Here is a 17,278-nt window from a genome sequence, read left to right as displayed (position 1 = left end):
ATGAGATTAGTGGATTGTGCTGATAGATTGCTACTGTTAACAAATGACCCAGTGGATCAAGTTAAGGGATGTCAAATTAAAAATCTGTATAATTGAAAATTCCCATGAAGGACTGTTCAGATGGAAATTTCGGTCTAATGGACCACTATTGTGATAAGGATTTGAATGATATGATCTGAGTGAATTGTTATCTCATGATGAGTCCTATATAGGGGATCTTTTTCCCAGGATTCTGTTGGGTTCACCAGACTATAAGGAACCCCAGAATCAGTTGGATCTTAAGGGAAAGAGTTGTCCTCTAATTTTGCGAGATATCTCGTGTTTTTTATTTGGAGTAGAATGTAAGATATTCCTCCCTCCAGCTTTTGAGGTGTGCACATGTAAGAGCCTCCCCTTTTGATCTTATAATTATTCCCCTCTCTGAAATAAAAGAAAGATCCTGTTTTACCCTATTTTGGCTTGGAGAGAGAAAATGTCTAGAGGGAGGTAATTCAAAATTAAGATATTTTTGGATATAAAAATCCTCCTAGTGTCTAAAATGGTTTCCCCTGAAACAGAAATTCAAAAAGAACTTTCCAATGTACAATTGGAATTAATTAAAAATAGGTAAAAAGGACCTTAGCCTAAGGCTCTAGATTTTCAGAAATTTTTAGATTATGGTCCAATTAAGGTTCCTATGGACCAATAAGATTAATCCAAATGTAGGGAGGAGATAAATTGAAGAATAAAAGAAAAACCCCCAAAAATGAGTAAATGCTCACATAATATGAAGAGTTGACTGAGTACAAGGTTTATTAGTTAAAAATTAAGAGATATTTAGAGGAAATGATGCATTTTTGACACCTCAGTGTGGGGATCTCCCCTCATGAAGGAGGCACCTATTTCACATGTGTGGAGGAGTTTTAAACTTAAAAATAATGAGATATTTTCATCTCTCCTCTCTCCTATTTCAACTAGATCCAAAAAGTAAGCTAAACTGACCCAAAAATGGTCAAAAATTGACCAAACTGATTTGGAAAATTTTAGAATCAGTTTGCTTGGTTAGAAGCTCACTTTTTCCTATAAATATAAGCCTCCCCCTTTGTGAAAGCTTAATGGTGTTTATGCACTGTTACTCTGCTCCTGTCCTGAGCCATTTACATTGAATTTCTTGATAATCATGAGCCATGTAAGCTAAATTTTCTTACTTTTTAATTTTAAATCTATGGTTTTCTTGTTTTATAGTTGATTGAAGTAAATTCTAATGCTATGCCTTGATGAAAAGGCCACCCCCTTCTCTTCTTTACAATTCAGCCTTTCTTAATCCTAGAAAGATTAGTTAAATTATTAATTAAACTTTTCTTATTATTTACTCTCTTGATGTCTGAAAATTGAGTAGATTAGAGTCATATACATCTAGATTGGGTTAATTTAAGCTGAAATTAGAATGAGAAAAATAAGAAATGACCATCCATACAAAGAGGTTATGGAAAACTTTTCCAGAATTTTGTGGAAAAGAAAGTTTGTTTTTAGTTATTCCAAAAGACTAATTCCCACCATTTGTGCATTCTAAAAGAAATATTCTAATTACTCCATGTACATATTCACCTATGAATATGCATGGATATCACTGATATTAATTATTAAAATTGATTTCTATGCATAGAAAGATGCATAATGAAAATTGTTTTGTTATAAAAGTGTTATTTTCATTAAAATTGATTTGATGCATAGAAAGATGCATAATGGAAATATTTTTATTTCAAAAGTGTTATTCTCATTAAAATTGATTTTATGCATAGAAAGATGCATAAAGGATTTATTTTTATTTCAAAAGTGTTATTCTCATTAAAATTGATTTTATGCATAGAAAGATGCATAAAGGATTTATTTTTATTTCAAAAGTGTTATTCTCATTAAAATTGATTTTATGCATAGAAAGATGCATAATGGATTTATTTTTATTTCAAAAGTGTTATTCTCATTAAAATTGATTTTAAGCATATAGAAAGGTGCATAAAGGATTTATTTTTATTTCAAAAGTGTTATTCTCATCAAAGTTGATTTTTATGCATAAATAGATGCATAAAAGGACTTTTATAAAAGTGTTATTCCCACTGAAGTTGATTTTTATGCATAAATAGATGCGTAAAAAATCTTTATATCAAAATTAAAATTCTCTTAAATTCTATGTTTAACTTCTATGAATAGATGTAATGACATGTGATGAGAATCAGATAGGTGTGAATGAATGGATGGATGGATGGATGGATGTGAATAAGAGGTGATGAGATGTGAGGTGAATAGATGTAATGAGATGTGATGAGAATCAGATAAGTGTGAATGAATGGATGGATGGCTGTGAAGTGAATAGAGGTGATGAGATGTGAGATGAATAGATGTGATGAGATGTGATCAGAATCAGATAGGTGTGAATGAATGGATGGATGGATGTGAAGTGAATAGAGGTGATGAGATGTGAGGTGAATAGATGTAATGAGATGTGATGAGATGTGAGGTGAATAGATGTAATGAGATGTGATGAGAATCAGATAGGTGTGAATGAATGGATGGATGGATGTGAAGTGAATAGAGGTGATGAGATGTGAGGTGAATAGATGTAATGAGATGTGATGAGAATCAGATAGGTGTGAATGAATGGATGGATGGATGTGATGTGAATAAGAAGTGATGAGATGTGAGGTGAATAGATGTTATGAGATGTGATGAGAATCAGATAGGTGTGAATGAATGGATGGATGAGAATCAGATAGGTGTGAATGAATGGATGGATGGATGTGAAGTGAATAGAGGTGATGAGATGTGAGGTGAATAGATGTAATGAGATATGATGAGAATCAGATAGATGTGAATGAATAGATGGATGGATGTGATGTGAATAGAGGTGATGAGATATGAGGTGAATAGATGTGATGAGATGTGATGTGAATCAGATAGATGTTATGTGAATCAGATAGATGTGAATGAATGGATGGGTGGTTGCAAGATCAGGGTGCCCAGTTTTGTCCACTCAGGCACCTTGTAAACAGTAAAAAAAATAGGCATTTGTTTACCTTTAGTGGCTAATCTCTCCTAGTAAATGAATGAATTTTGTTTCAAGTTCTTTTGTTGGAACATCATATTCAAAGTTGAAAATATAGTTGCATAATTTGATTAAGCATTAGATAGTCAAAAGTCCTCATTTTCTTAGGTACAAAGTCAATGTATACACCCTGTCCCAAATTTGAACTGATTCCATAAAATGCTATTATCTTTTACATATAAACTCATACGAGATTCCCACTTTGTACCTTAGATCTTCACATAATATGGAGCTTAACTTGATTTTTTAAGAAATATTTAAGATATTTGTCTATTTTCTTTAAATATTTCAAGGTCGTTAAAGTGTTATAATATACGCCACTTTTTGTACCCACAATAACTACCACTTAAAATCCTCAATCTTGTAGATCAAAAGAGTGGGTAGATACTGAGACATTAGTAGAATGTGGTGGTTAGTAAAAATTGCAAATCCAATGGTTGGATTTTTAATGATCTCTTTTTCAAAATTCTTCCAGACTATCAAAAGGCCTGCAAATATTAATAATCTATTTAGTAAAATTACATTTTTGATGTAAATCATCTAAAACCTATAGGGACTAGTGTACTTGTAATGGTGCATCCATGGAAAAATAAATTGGATCACTCTAAGTATGGAAAGATCATTTGTTTATCATTTCATCATATTTTTGATTAATTTTGATTAATTAGACTATTTTATATTAATTTAAGCTATATTGGGTTAATTTAAGGGCAAGCGTATTTTCTTGATCTCAGTTTAAGTACCTTGCCTCCCAAAATTTACTCTCCAAGCATTGTCCCAGTCCAGCATAAACTGGATAAAACTGGACACCCTGATCTTGCAACAACCCGGATGAGATGTGATGTCATGTGAATCAAGATGTAAATGAATGATATCGGATGTGAGTAGATGTATGTGAAGAATGGATGTGAATGAGTATGTGAAAGAATGGATGTGAATGTGTATGTGAAGAATGGATGTGGATGTATGAGAAAGAATGGATATAGATGTGTATGTGAAAGAATGTGATGTGATGTAAAGAGATGTGATGTGACATGAATATATGTGGATGTGAAGTGATAGATATGAATGTATGGATAGATGTGAGAAGTCATACAGGTGAACGATTGGATGGATGTGGATGAATGAGATGAGATGTGTATGAATGAGATATGATATCGATAGATGTGATGTGATATTATGTATGTGATGGGATGGTGATGAGAATGAATGTGATGGATATGAGTGAATGTGATGTGAATCAGGATGTGAATAAATGAGATGTGATGTCATGTGAATCGGGATAGATGTGAATGAATGAGATGTGAGGTGAAATGGATGTGATGTGATGTGAAGTGGATCGGGGTAGTTATGAATGGATGAGATGTGAATGAATGTGATGTAATGAGATGTGGAGATGGGTAGATGCAAGTGGATGAGATCTGATGAGGATAAATGAGGAAAGATGTGATGAGATGAAAATGATGTGATTGGATGAGAATGATGTGATTGGATGAGAATGGAAATACATATGAAATGGATGTGGTTTAAATCAGGTGGATTGATGTGGAACAATATGATTGGATGAGAATGCATTCATATGAAATGGATGTGATTTAAATCAAGCGGATTGATGTGGAACAATATGATTGGATGAGAATGGGAATACATATGAAATGGATGTGATTTAAATCAGGTGGATTGATGTGGAACAATATGGAAAGATGAGAGTTTGCTATAGAAACTGTATTTATGACCTGTTTTTAAAATGACTATTTTATATCAAGAATGCTGGGGAAGCATTTTGATCGTCTTGTGAATGAGGTCGTGGAGACCTAATCTGATAAAGTTGCAACAGTTGATGGAGAGTCAATGGAGGACGTCTCACGTAGCAAGGTCGATCGAGGTCTTGACTAGCCTCAGTTTGATTTAAATGGTGAGCTTCCGGTATGGTGGATGAGGGACCAAGGAAGCGGCCTATGAGTGAAGCGCTAGGTGACATGCGAAGAAGGATCCTAGAGGGTGCTGACTATACGGTGCTCGGGCTCTGGGTCGCCGAGGATACCCACACGTGTATTGTGGAAGATATTGGAACAAGAAGTAAGAGCTGTTTTCTGAATTCAAGTATGGATCTGGTTGATTGACCTTGCTGGTCCTCAACGGATGAGTCCATGGCTCTTTTATATGGATCTGTTGGTTGATCTTGCTGATCTTCAATGGAGATTCCATTTTGATTTTTATAAGTGAAAATATTGCCGGTTACTATGAGCCAGGAACTATCAAAAAGGCCCCTGAGTGGACAGGTGGTGAGCGTTCTGGTTGCCAATGATGCCATAGGTACACCGATGAAGGGAAAATTGGAAATTAGGATTCAATCGGATATTTCGGAGGTTTATGATCAGTGATACTATAGTTTCATTAAAAGATTGTTTTAAAGACAGCTGAATCTGTGAAAATTTCATATTGGGTGTGTAAGTGGTGTGACTAGTTTTAAGTTTGCATGAATATCCGGCTAGGGGCCTGGGAATCTGTGAAAAAGGCAATTTCATATTGGGTGTGTAAGTGGTGTAACTAGTTTTAAGTTTGCATGAATATCCGGCTAGGGGGCCTGGGAAGGCAATTTCATATTGGGTGTGTAAGTGGTATGACTAGTTTTAAGTTTGCATGAATATCCGGCTAGGGGGCCTGGGAACTCTTTTCCCTGGTACCCAGGACAAAACCTAACCAAATTCTTACTTGGATTCCATCACTATAGTGGTTGGGCGGTTGGCTAACCCACGGAATTGGATGGGGTTAGGCTGGACTGATGGATCCCTAAAATGAGACTCAATTCTGTTATGGTCCAATAGATGAAGTAAATCTCGAATAAAAATTGTTCTATGGAAAAGAATCAACAGCTGTGCTTCTCAATGAGGAAAAAAGCATTGGTCTCTATGATCCAAGTGCAATCTTTTCCTTGATTTGACTATGGGACTTATGGGTTCGGTCAAATCAGTTCAGTTAGATAAGGCTCTTGTCTACGTTAGAGTAAAAATATCTTGGAGGAATCGCCCGTGCTTTCCGGGCAAGGAAAGTTTTTCTGGGTTCGGAAGAACCGAGGGATTAGTCTTTTGTCCGGATATCCGTGGGCGAGGCCCCAAGTGAGGGACCCTGCCCCATGCAAGAAGTGCTACTTCTGCTACTAGCACCCATGAATTCGTTGTGCGGTGGGGACAGGGATCTGGGGTTTAGGCATGGCCACTTGAGGAATAGGCACTAGGGGATTTGGGGGCACATGTGGGGCAAAATATTCATTTGTCAATATCATGTTGGCAAATGGATCTTCCTCGGCCTTAAGCATTTGCGGGGGCTTCTGCCTTACCTGGTGCAAAAGTTCAGATTCAATGGGGGACAGCGTGCACTCAGGCACTGGGTCAAATGTTACAGAAATAGGTGGTGGTTCAAGTTGAGCCTAGTATTGCTCTACCAGTGCTTGGGCCTCCTGAAGATGTTGCTTCTCAAGGATGGCATTGGGCTATGTGGCCATCCATTTTTCCCATTTGGTGATTTTTTGCTGGGCTGCATGGGAAAGTGGCAGTTCGGCTCGATCATCACTCCCAGAGAAGGCTAATGCGGACCCTAACCCGATCTTCTCCATGGTGGCCAAAGTGCTTATAGCATTGTTTCTTTTAGGATGTGGCCTTCTTTAGCCTGGCCTGCAACCATGTGACGACATTCAATGGGACAATCAAAATCTTCCCATGTTGAACACTCAACACATTAAGGGATAACATGCCTTTGAATGTGGAGTGAGAAACTGATTGCAAAGGGCAATCCTTGAAGTAATGGTCGATTCCAGAGCCATGACATTGTGGTGTCACTGGTAGGTGTTTCTTTTGAGGGCATTTAGCCACTCTATGGGGTCCTTAGCAGAGGAAACACAAAAGAGATGGTTTCCTTGTGGGTGCACCTATAGTGTGCACAAGTGGTTTAGGGTCCATATGAGGGCATTGGCAAAGGGAGATAAGGTGTTAGGGGTGCCTCGGGGATGACAGAAGAGCGCATGGGCTCCACAAGTTTAGCAATGGACCTAGTTTAAATCTTTCCATGAGCAATGGGGTTTGCCTGGAGAGGCAACGGTTGGAATGGAAAGATTGGCACTGGAGAAGGTCGTGGTGGCACGTTGTGTGAGTAGTTAGTTTGGGGTGGTGCCACAAGTAAGGCTTAGGGCCCGGGAAGGGAGGAAGGTAATGTTATAAATGAGCTTTGGGTTGTTATTGGCACAGTGACCAGTTGCGTGGAATAGCTTTCTCGCATGTTATCATCGAGAAAGATCACCCATTTGCAGGCCTAATCAAAGGTGGAGGGGTCCTTGACCAACATGTGGTCGTGTAGTCTTGGATTGTGCAACCCCAAGAGGAAACGATCCATTAAGTTCTTGTCACTCAATTTTTCCCTCTCTTCGTCGCAACGCGAATCAAGGTACTTAATGTGATGTAGTCGCATAATGTTTCCTCCGATTTTTGTTCCAATTGAAACAGTTAGATGATGGTGCTCCATTTGGGCCCGTAGGGTGCAAAGCCAAGTATGAAGGCCTCTCTCACTGCTTTTGAAAGCGTGTGTATGCCGAGGGTCCAAGGATTGGAACCATTGCACAGCCTTGCCTTCAAGGTTGAGTCAAAGGGAGATGGACTTTGGTTGCACTTTGGTTGCATCGTCAAAAATTTCAAATGCCTAACAAATTTGGTTAAAGACCTCGATGTGGTATACGCAGTCTCCAACTTTGTGGAATTTCGATAGAGGTTTAAAAAAATTTTCCCACATGTTTTGTATGTGATGTTTGTGTGTGCAAGTGTTGTGACACTCCCCTTTCTAGAGCTTGTGCTAGGCTCAAAATGTCAAGTTGTGGTGCAAGGGTGGGGGGTGGAAATAGATCCGTGGTGGATAGAGAAGAAGGTACGTGAGTGTGCACAGGGTGTCTATCCACATTGGGGTGCAGGTATGGAGGGGCCCCACTAGATGGGGGCTCTTCAAAACCATTTCTCCCTCCTGGCCAAACATGTGTGGCGTGGCGACCACATGTGAATGTGTAATTGAGGTCGGGTGCTGTCGAATGGAATAGAAGCATTGGGGGCATACAACCATGACCGAAAGGTGTCCATGATGTGCAGGGACACTTAGAAAAGCTTTGACCATGCGCACGTGGGCTCAAAATAGGAGTTTTAGCTCACTTTTACCTTGCGCATGAATGCAGCCTTAAGGTTAAAAGTGGTCTTTTGAGACGTTTTATGCATGTAAAAATGACCCTAGTGAGTCGGGGAGGAAAAGCACCTCTAAAGATTTGGAAAAAAATTTAAAAAAAATAAATAATATTTTTTCGAGAATAGTATGTCCATACGCTTAGGTTGGCAGCTGTACGCTTAGGATGGTACGCCCGTGGCTAAGGTTGGTACCGGGGTACGCTTAGGATGGTACATCCGTGGCCAAATAAAAAAAAATTTAAAAAAACTTTTAAAATTCAAGAATGGTACGACTGTTTTTGGCTTAATCCTGTCCAAAATAATTGGTGGCCACTCTTGATCAAAACAAGAGTAGAACCCTTAATCCCTCAAGCCAAAGGAAAGCTTACAAACTCTATGTAAGCTGAATTCTTCTTACTTTTAAATTTTGAATCTATGGTTTTCTTAATCTTCTTGTTTTTTATAGTTGATTATATTAAATTCTGATGCTTTGCCTTGATGAAAAGGCCATCCCCTTCTAGGATGGTATGCTCGTGGTAAATTTTTTTTTAAAATAATTTTTTTTTTTAAAAAATTGGTCTCGTACGGCCTACGCTTAGAAGCGTACGCCCATGGCCTTAGGTGTGAACGATCGTGGCAAGCTGAAATTTGAAATTGAAATTTGAATTTGGATTTTGAAATTTGAATTTGGATTTTGAAATTTGAATTTGGATTTTGAAATTTGAATTTAAATTTTAAATTTAGAGAGAAGTGAGTGGGAGACAACTAAGACCCCCTCATTAATGCTAGGTAGGTGGAAAAAGGCTAAAGTTAGAGGAACCCTCTAAATTAGTTGATTTCGACTAATTTAGAGGCACTCTAACTTAACTAATGATTAATCTTCTTAATCTCACTATTAGTCACTCCTTAACTCTCTTCTTTGCCCTCTAATTACGAGGAGTTTAAGCATGGGGATTTGATAGGTGGATTAGCTAGGCTCAAGAGCTCCACCATAGTCGCTTGTCATCGCTATCGTCCCCCACTCGTTGTCACCTTGAGGTGGTTGCTCTAATCCAACGGGTGATAGAAGCTCTCTCACGAAGATCGTGTGGGACCTCCGCTGAAGAGGATCACGTTGGTTAGCCTAATCACTCAAGCAAGAGAGAGAGAGAGAGAGAGAGAGAGAGAGAGAGAGAGAGAGAGAGAGAGAGAGAGAGAGAGAGAGAGAGAGAGAGAGCATGAGGGAAGCATGAGGAAACAAGTGATGAGCACTAATCACTCCCAAACCATAACCCTAAGCACACCTCCTCCGCCGGTTTCATGTCAAAAACCAAGGAAATCGAATTGTGCCTTATTCCCAAGCGCGTGGCGCTTATCTCGTTAAGCTCCCCCTAATTGGAGCAGGAAATACAGGAACCAAAAGCTTTGGGCTGGCCTTCCCATTCGTCATTGAGCCATATGCGAGGAAACTTGCACACCACACATGCTAGATTAGAGTTGCAAGAGAGAGGGAGAGAGAGAACAGCCACTTCTATTTCACAAGTGGGAGAATGAGTTACAAACAAGAGAAATTGGCTTTTATAGTTCCAAACCTTTTGCCACTAGGCTGCCCGGAAGTAAGTGACCCAGGACGCCCAAAACATAGTTACAAGACTTTTCTCTATGGTTTGGCCAACTGACCAAGATCCTCTTGTCTTTCCATCGAAGCTTAGTACTTGGGAGCCTCTTTAGGGAGTTTCCCTCATCAAATAACGGGATTTACAATATATAGTGCCAGTGCCCATTACATAAGTGTGCGGACATAGTTCTCGTAGGAATGTGCACCAATATGTGGGTAACACCAAGTGTATAGGTCAGTGTCATAAAATACAAGGGCTTACAAGTCACAGCAGTCTTGGATGGTGGCACTAAGATCAGTATCATCACCAACAAGCAGTGATGGGATATGCAACATTGGGGATAATACTAGTCTAATAATGAAGTTGGCTATTCGATCCACCATAAAACCAATGGGACTTTTGCAGGATATCAAAATCAAAACCTTTGGCCTAGGCTTTTGCCAATATTTTATGGTGATGAACTTTGCACAGCTCTTACGACTGCATCTTAGGCATATCCGGCATGCAAAAAGCAAGATTGGCTCGTGATGATTGGGACACATATCACATTTGAAACCATTACAATGGAAGAACCTTTGGATCCCAAAACCAAAGAGACAGAAGAAGAAGTGCAAAAATTGCATCTTCATCAACATGGCCCAAGTCATTGACTTGGAGGAAGAGGAATGTGAAGTGAAGTCAGTCTCATAACCATGGAGACTGGATTGAAACATAAGTTAGCTCTAGCTGACATAGGAGCTCACCATTACCTTATATCTCATGAAACCTAGGTAAATCAACAATTTCACCCACTAAGGCATATATTAGAATGGTAGATTCATTTGAAGTGGCATGACCTAGGGTATTTTTTATTATGTTTCACATTGGAAATAATCCCTTGGAGGGAAAAAAAATTTATGTAATGCATGTAGGGACTGTCTCTGCAAGAACCATGCAAGAAGAAGTCCTCATGGGGAGCAGTCACAATGGAGGCCAAATTGGACTTCAAGAATGGCCTCATTACAACTTGCCTTCTTCAGGCAAGTAGCAATACGACAGATGAGAAACCAGAAATCTTGAGAAAGAGAAAATAAAAGGACATCTCCACCAAGGATACCGAACCCAAGAAAACCTCGTAGTAGTCAGTATTGCCTCTCAAAAAGAGGCTTGTGTAAGATGTGATATTCCTTTAAAATCCTCTCCAAGGTAAGTGTGGCAACCTCACATTTGCCTACCTCCTAGGAATAACTACCCTTATTACCTACTAACACTAACCCAACTAGCCTCATCGCCTACTAACGCTAACACTAACACTACTAACACCTCCACTAACTTAACTAACCTCCCCACAAAAACTCTCCTTGAGAAAACCCCAAAGGACCTCAAACCAACAAGATATATCATCAAGAAGGTCACAAATGGTGGGTACTACCCTACTCCAAGCACAAGGCTACTGCGAAGGTAGTGGGGTAACCTCTAGATACCTGAGAGAGTTGTTAAACACATACCCCTCACAAAGAAGAGAAATAAGAGACCAACCCATAAGATCTCAAATCCTCAACCATAGACAACGTGGGTCAAGGAGGAATTGTGGCTCTCTTAGGACTCAACAACACAGTCCTCTTGCTACCTCATCACCTAAGAGGTAGTAGGTCCCATAACCATTGCGGGTAACTACCAAATTTGGGTGCCCAAATTAATCATCTTCTCTAAACCTAAACCATCTCTACCTCATATGCTCCAAAAAACCAAGTGAACGACCAAGCTGTAATGGAGGCTAATATCCCCCAAGGAACCGCAATCACCACCTATGGCCTTGCCGAAAGGCAAAGAGAAGATTGAGGGCACCCACTTCATAGAGTGTCAACTATGCCACACTAAAGAGGAGGAAATACCCTCCACATCCTCTTACACCACAAGACACTACCTAATAGGTTCAAAAGCTAGGGAAATCATCAATCACCAAACAACCATAGCCCAATGGAAGAACATACCCTCCACATCCTCTTACACCACAAGACACAACTAATATTCAAAGCTAGGGCAATCATAGCCCAGTGGAAGAACTCCTTGCCTCACTACCATAAGTGACAAACACATGGCCACAAAGATGCCACCATCTTGCTCACCCACCCACGCCTAATCAAGCTAAAATTATCAAGCCTTGTCAAGTTGGAAAAAAATAGGTATTAACCATCAGCAGAGTGGGGTACCATGAACCTCAATAGCCTTGAACCCCCATGCCTAATCAAGCTAAAATCATCAAGCATTGTCAAGTAGGTAAAATAGGTATAAACCATTAGAGTGGGATACCATGAACCTCAATAGTCTTGAATGTTGAGATGTCAAGCTCAACATGAGCTAACACTCACGAGGTGTCTGCATGATCGTTTGATATTTGGTAGCTGGCACCGACAAATCTTCACGAGAGATTCTATAGCTGGACTACACTGACTAGTCCACACTTACCCACTCCTCTTAGCGTGTTCACATTATGGACCACTTGTATATACTCTGTTGTGTATGTTAGTCACTTTATCTTCTTATTAGACCTCTTTTGTTGTGTGAAGAAGAAGAAGAATTTTTCAACCTCTCACCTTGTATGTTCTCTTCTAGGGTTTGTGTGTGTGTGTGTGTGTGTGTGTGTGTGTGTGTGCGCGCTTACAAGAGCTCAAGCTCTCTTCTCCCCTGCATCTTTTCATGGTATCAAATCCTAGTTCATGCTAAGGGCTGAGTGGCAAGGAAGAGAAGCACAGGAAGCGATACAAGGGTAAGAGCTTCATATACTCTTCCCCCTTTGTGTAATACACCCTTGTGTCGAGGAGCTCTTCGGGAGGCACTGGCAAACGAACTCCAATTGAGGAGCTTTCTTCGCGGGGCGGGGGGGGCTATAGAGGACAACTATATTATCTGTTGGGCCCAATTTTTTGGGCTAAAAAAGCATTTCAAGCGCATCTGGACCTCCATTTTCCGTTCGCATGCGTTCACGGGCATTGCGGGTAAGTTTCGATTCTCTGCAAAACTCTGTTTTACGAAGAGTGTGGTTGTGGAGATACTGTGTGTACTGCAAAGAGACCATAAAGTTGCCATTGGGTGTATGTATGTGAATTGAGATCACCAGTTTGTGACAGTTTGGGTGCAGTATAGTACCGTTGCAAAGAATACAGTAGTTATGCAAGTCAAACAAGAGTGATGTTTTTAGTAAATTTGTATTGCAAACAAGATGTCGAATGATGGAATAAACCAAATTGTTGCAGAGAAGCTTGAAAAAAATAACCTCCATGCTTGGAGGTCTAGATTGACAAATTTTCTGATGAGAAAAGGTTATTGGGACTACATAAGGAGGCACCATAGATACCAAAGATTAATCCAACTGTTTCAGATGTAAAAGAAATCAAGGATTGGAATCAAGGAGCAAGGAAAGTTATGTATTAGCTTTCTACTATCAGCATACAAGACACTATGATTAGTAGGCATAAAGAGGATGCTAAGTCACCTAAGGAGGCATGGGACACCTTGGTGAAGCTGTATGAAACTAAAACCAAGGCACGAAAGATTCAGTTGAAGAATGAGCTTCATAATACTGGAGAAGAAAAATATGTCTGTGAATGATTATGCCTTGAAGATCAAGGGCATTGTGGAATCCCTTGCATCAATTCGTGTTTCTGTTGATGATGATAATAAGGTGGAAGTGTGTCTACGTGGACTCGGGCCACAATACAAGGCACTCAAGACGTCTATTCAACATTCCCAACTTCACAGATTTGGTGTCAACGCTAATCATTGAAGAGAAGAATTTAGGTGAAGATCAACAGTCTTCACAAAACAAAAACAGTTCAGAGCAGTAGGCCTTCTACACGTGTGAGAAGAGGATGAGATAGAGGTCGTGGACGTGGCCAAGGTGGTGGCCAAACAAGTAATCAAAATTATGGTCAGCATCAACAACAGTCTTAGGATTTGCAAAACAACAATACACAGGTGGAAGAGGCCAGTTTAGAGGCAAGGGGAGCCAACAAGGTCTTGGTAATTGGCAAAGGCAGCATAATGATACATGAGGCTATTTTCAGTATGGTAAGCTTGGACATGTGCAGGCATATTGCTATAAGAAGGAGAGTGCCATGCGAAATGGAAAAGTGCAGCAAAACAACTATGCATCCTCTAGCAGAAATAATGAGCATAATGAGAGGTTGTTTGTTATGCAACATGTGGTTAATGATGTGTCTGGAAATGATGTAGTAGCATGTAAGGATGATGTATGGTATGTTGATTCAAGTGCTTCGAATCACATGACAAGTCATGTGGTGAGTGGTTCAAGGAAATGAAGAGTCTTGAAAGACCAGGTTTTGTTGAAATAGGGGATGACACTACTCATCCGATTGCCCATGTTGGGAGATGTGTCATTGTCTATCACGATGATGTGTCATTGTCTATGCACGATGGTAAGGTGAAGTACCTTGCAGATGTACTTCATGTTCCGAACATTACAAAGAATCTAGGTTCAGTTGGCCAAATGATTTGAACAGGGTTTGTAGGTCCGATTTAACCCTGATGGTTGTTATGTAGAAGACTTTAAAGATAAGTGCAGGTTGGTTGCAAAAGACAACAGAGTAGGAAAAATGTTTACATTGAATGTAAATATGCCTAAAGTGAGTGCTGCAATGTTTGCAAATGGTTCAGGAGTTGTTGCAGATACAAAAATTTGGCATAAGAGAATTGGGCATGTAAATAAGCAAAGAATGAAGTCTATACAGACTAAAGAAATTGTAACAGGGCTGCCTAAGTTTAAAGTTGAAGGTATGTAGAAAGTTTGTGAAGCATGTCAATTTGGAAATCAAACAAAACATGTATTTCCACATGACAACAATGTGAGCAGATGTTGTGCATTCAAATGTATGGGGTCATGCAAAGGCTGTCTATGGGTGGCTACAGTACTTACGTAACATTCATTGATGACCACACGAGGAAAGTGTTGGTGTATTTCATGAAGGAGAAGAGTGAAGTGTTCACTCATTTTCAGAATTTCAGAGTGATGGCTGAAAAAGAGAAAGGAAAGCATGTAAAGTGCCTAAGGTCAGATGGAGGGGGAGAATACTTCTCCAATGAGTTCTCTGAATTCTTGCAAAATAATGGCATTCAGAGACAATTTACATATAGATACACTCCGTAACAAAATGGAGTTGCTGATGAGCGAAAAAACAAGCACATTGCAGAGATAGCATGAGCATTGATGTGGCAAAGAAGAATATGCCACATAGCTATTGGGCTGAGCCTATGTCTACAACAGTTTATATCATGAATAGGACTCCTAATGCAACCATACATGATATAATGCCAGAGGAGAAGTTTACTGGCAAGAAACCTTATTTGTCTCACTTGAACGTTTTTGGATATATTGCATATGTGCATGATTTGCGTACTAAGCTGGATCCAAAAGCAAAAAAATGTGTGTTTATTGGGTATTCCCTTGAGCAAAAGGGATATAGATTTTATAATCCTACTACACGTGAATTGAGGGTAAGCAGGGATGTTGTTTTTGATGAGATGAGTAGCTGGTATGTTGCTGAAAAAGATGTTGTTGGGGCTGATGTAAGTGGGAATGTGGTTGTACATAGAATGCAAGTTAGCAATCACATGAGTGGACTAGGAAAGTCCTCATCCAGTGGTTCTAGTGGCAGGCTGCGTCATAATACCAGTCCTAAAAATTTAGTTGGTACACACATAAAGGCAAAGAGAAAGTGGTTGATCCCCTTGGTATATATGATGTTTTTGCAGGGTATTATCTTGTTGATGGAGATTCTAGTGGCTCAAAGATGAGCCTTGATGGACCTTGGGATTCCAGCAATGAGGAAATCTAGTGTGAAGAAGGCTATGGAAGCCATGAATGCAAAGTTATGAAGATCTAGAAAATTCAAAAACCCTGTGTAGAGGCTGACTTATGATGGTTATGTGGCACATCACTATGCTTATATGGCAAAAGTTATGCAAGTTGTAGAACCCACATGTTTTGATGAGGCTATTGGAAATGTGTGTTGAGAGAAAGCTATGGATGATGAGATGGATGCATTGTATGGAAATGAGACTTGGGATTTGGTGTCATTGCCTAAAGGCAAGAAAGCTATTGGCTGCTGTTGTTAAGTGGGTGTATAAGGTGAAAAAGGCTGTAAGTGGGTGTATAAGGTGAAAAATAAAAGTGATGGCAGCATATGCAAGTACAAGGCTAGATTGGTAGCCAAAGGATATGTGCAGACACATGGGATTGATTATGAGGAGACATTTGCCTCGATTGCAAAGATGGCAACTGTGAGAGCGGTGATTGCGGTGGTTGTAGCTAAAGGCTGGTTTTTACATCAGATGGATATAAAAAATGTGTTCTTACATGGCGACTTGCAAGAAGAAGTGTATATGGATCAGCCACCTGGTTTTGAGGATACAGGTCACCTAGAGTATGTAAGCTTCGTGGCCTTGTATGAGCTGAAGCAAGCTCCACGAGCATGGCATGACAAGATTGTTGCGTATCTTGTCACTATTGGTTTTCATATGCAGATGCAGATCACTCTTTGTATGTGCACAAGAGTGATAAGGGTATTGTGATTATCACCATATATGTAGATGATCTTATTGTTGGGGGTGACAACTTGGATGAGATTGATTATGTGAAAAGTCTTCTAAAAAGGAAGTTTGAGATGAAGGATTTGGGAGATCTACGGTACTTTTGGGAATTGAGGTCATTCGTACACCTGAGGATATTTGGCTATTCACAGAGACAGATGTATTGGACATGTTGTCCAAGTATGGGATGGCTGATTGTAAGCCAATCTCAATGCCATTAGATCAAAATGGCAAGCTTAGTATGGATGCAGGTTATGTGTTAGAGGATCCCACTATGTACAAGAAAATTGTGGGGAGTTTGATCTATGTCACGATCAGCAGGCCAGATTTGAGTTACACTATTGGCTTAGAGAGCCAATTTATGCAAGTTCCGTGCAAACCACATCTTGATAATGTGTGTCGCACACTTCGGTATTTGAGAGCCACTATTGAATATGCATTATTTTATGGAGTAGGTGTACCATTGGAGCTATATGGGTACACAGAGATTGGGTAGGTAGCATCTGAGATTGGGTAGGTAGCATCTGAGACAGGAGATCTACAAGTGGATTTATGTTTTCATTGGGGAGTGCTGCTGTGACATGGAGCAGCAAAGAAGCATCCCACAGTTACCTTGTTGAGTACATAGGCAGAGTACAGAGGAGCTACGGTGGCAACGTTTGAGGTAGCTTGGTTATCCAAGCTACTTGTTGCTGATTTTGAGGTTGCATGTGGAGAGAGAGGTTGTCATATATTGTGACAATCTAAGCAGTATACAGTTGGCTAGGAACCCAGTTTTCCATGCGCGGACAAAACATATTGACGTACAGTAC

The sequence above is a fragment of the Cibotium barometz genome, chromosome 11 (genome assembly GCF_041138505.1).
Source record: "Cibotium barometz isolate CiBa-2024 chromosome 11, ASM4113850v1, whole genome shotgun sequence".
NCBI lineage: Eukaryota > Viridiplantae > Streptophyta > Polypodiopsida > Cyatheales > Cibotiaceae > Cibotium > Cibotium barometz.
Note: the sequence above shows the minus strand (reverse complement) of the source record.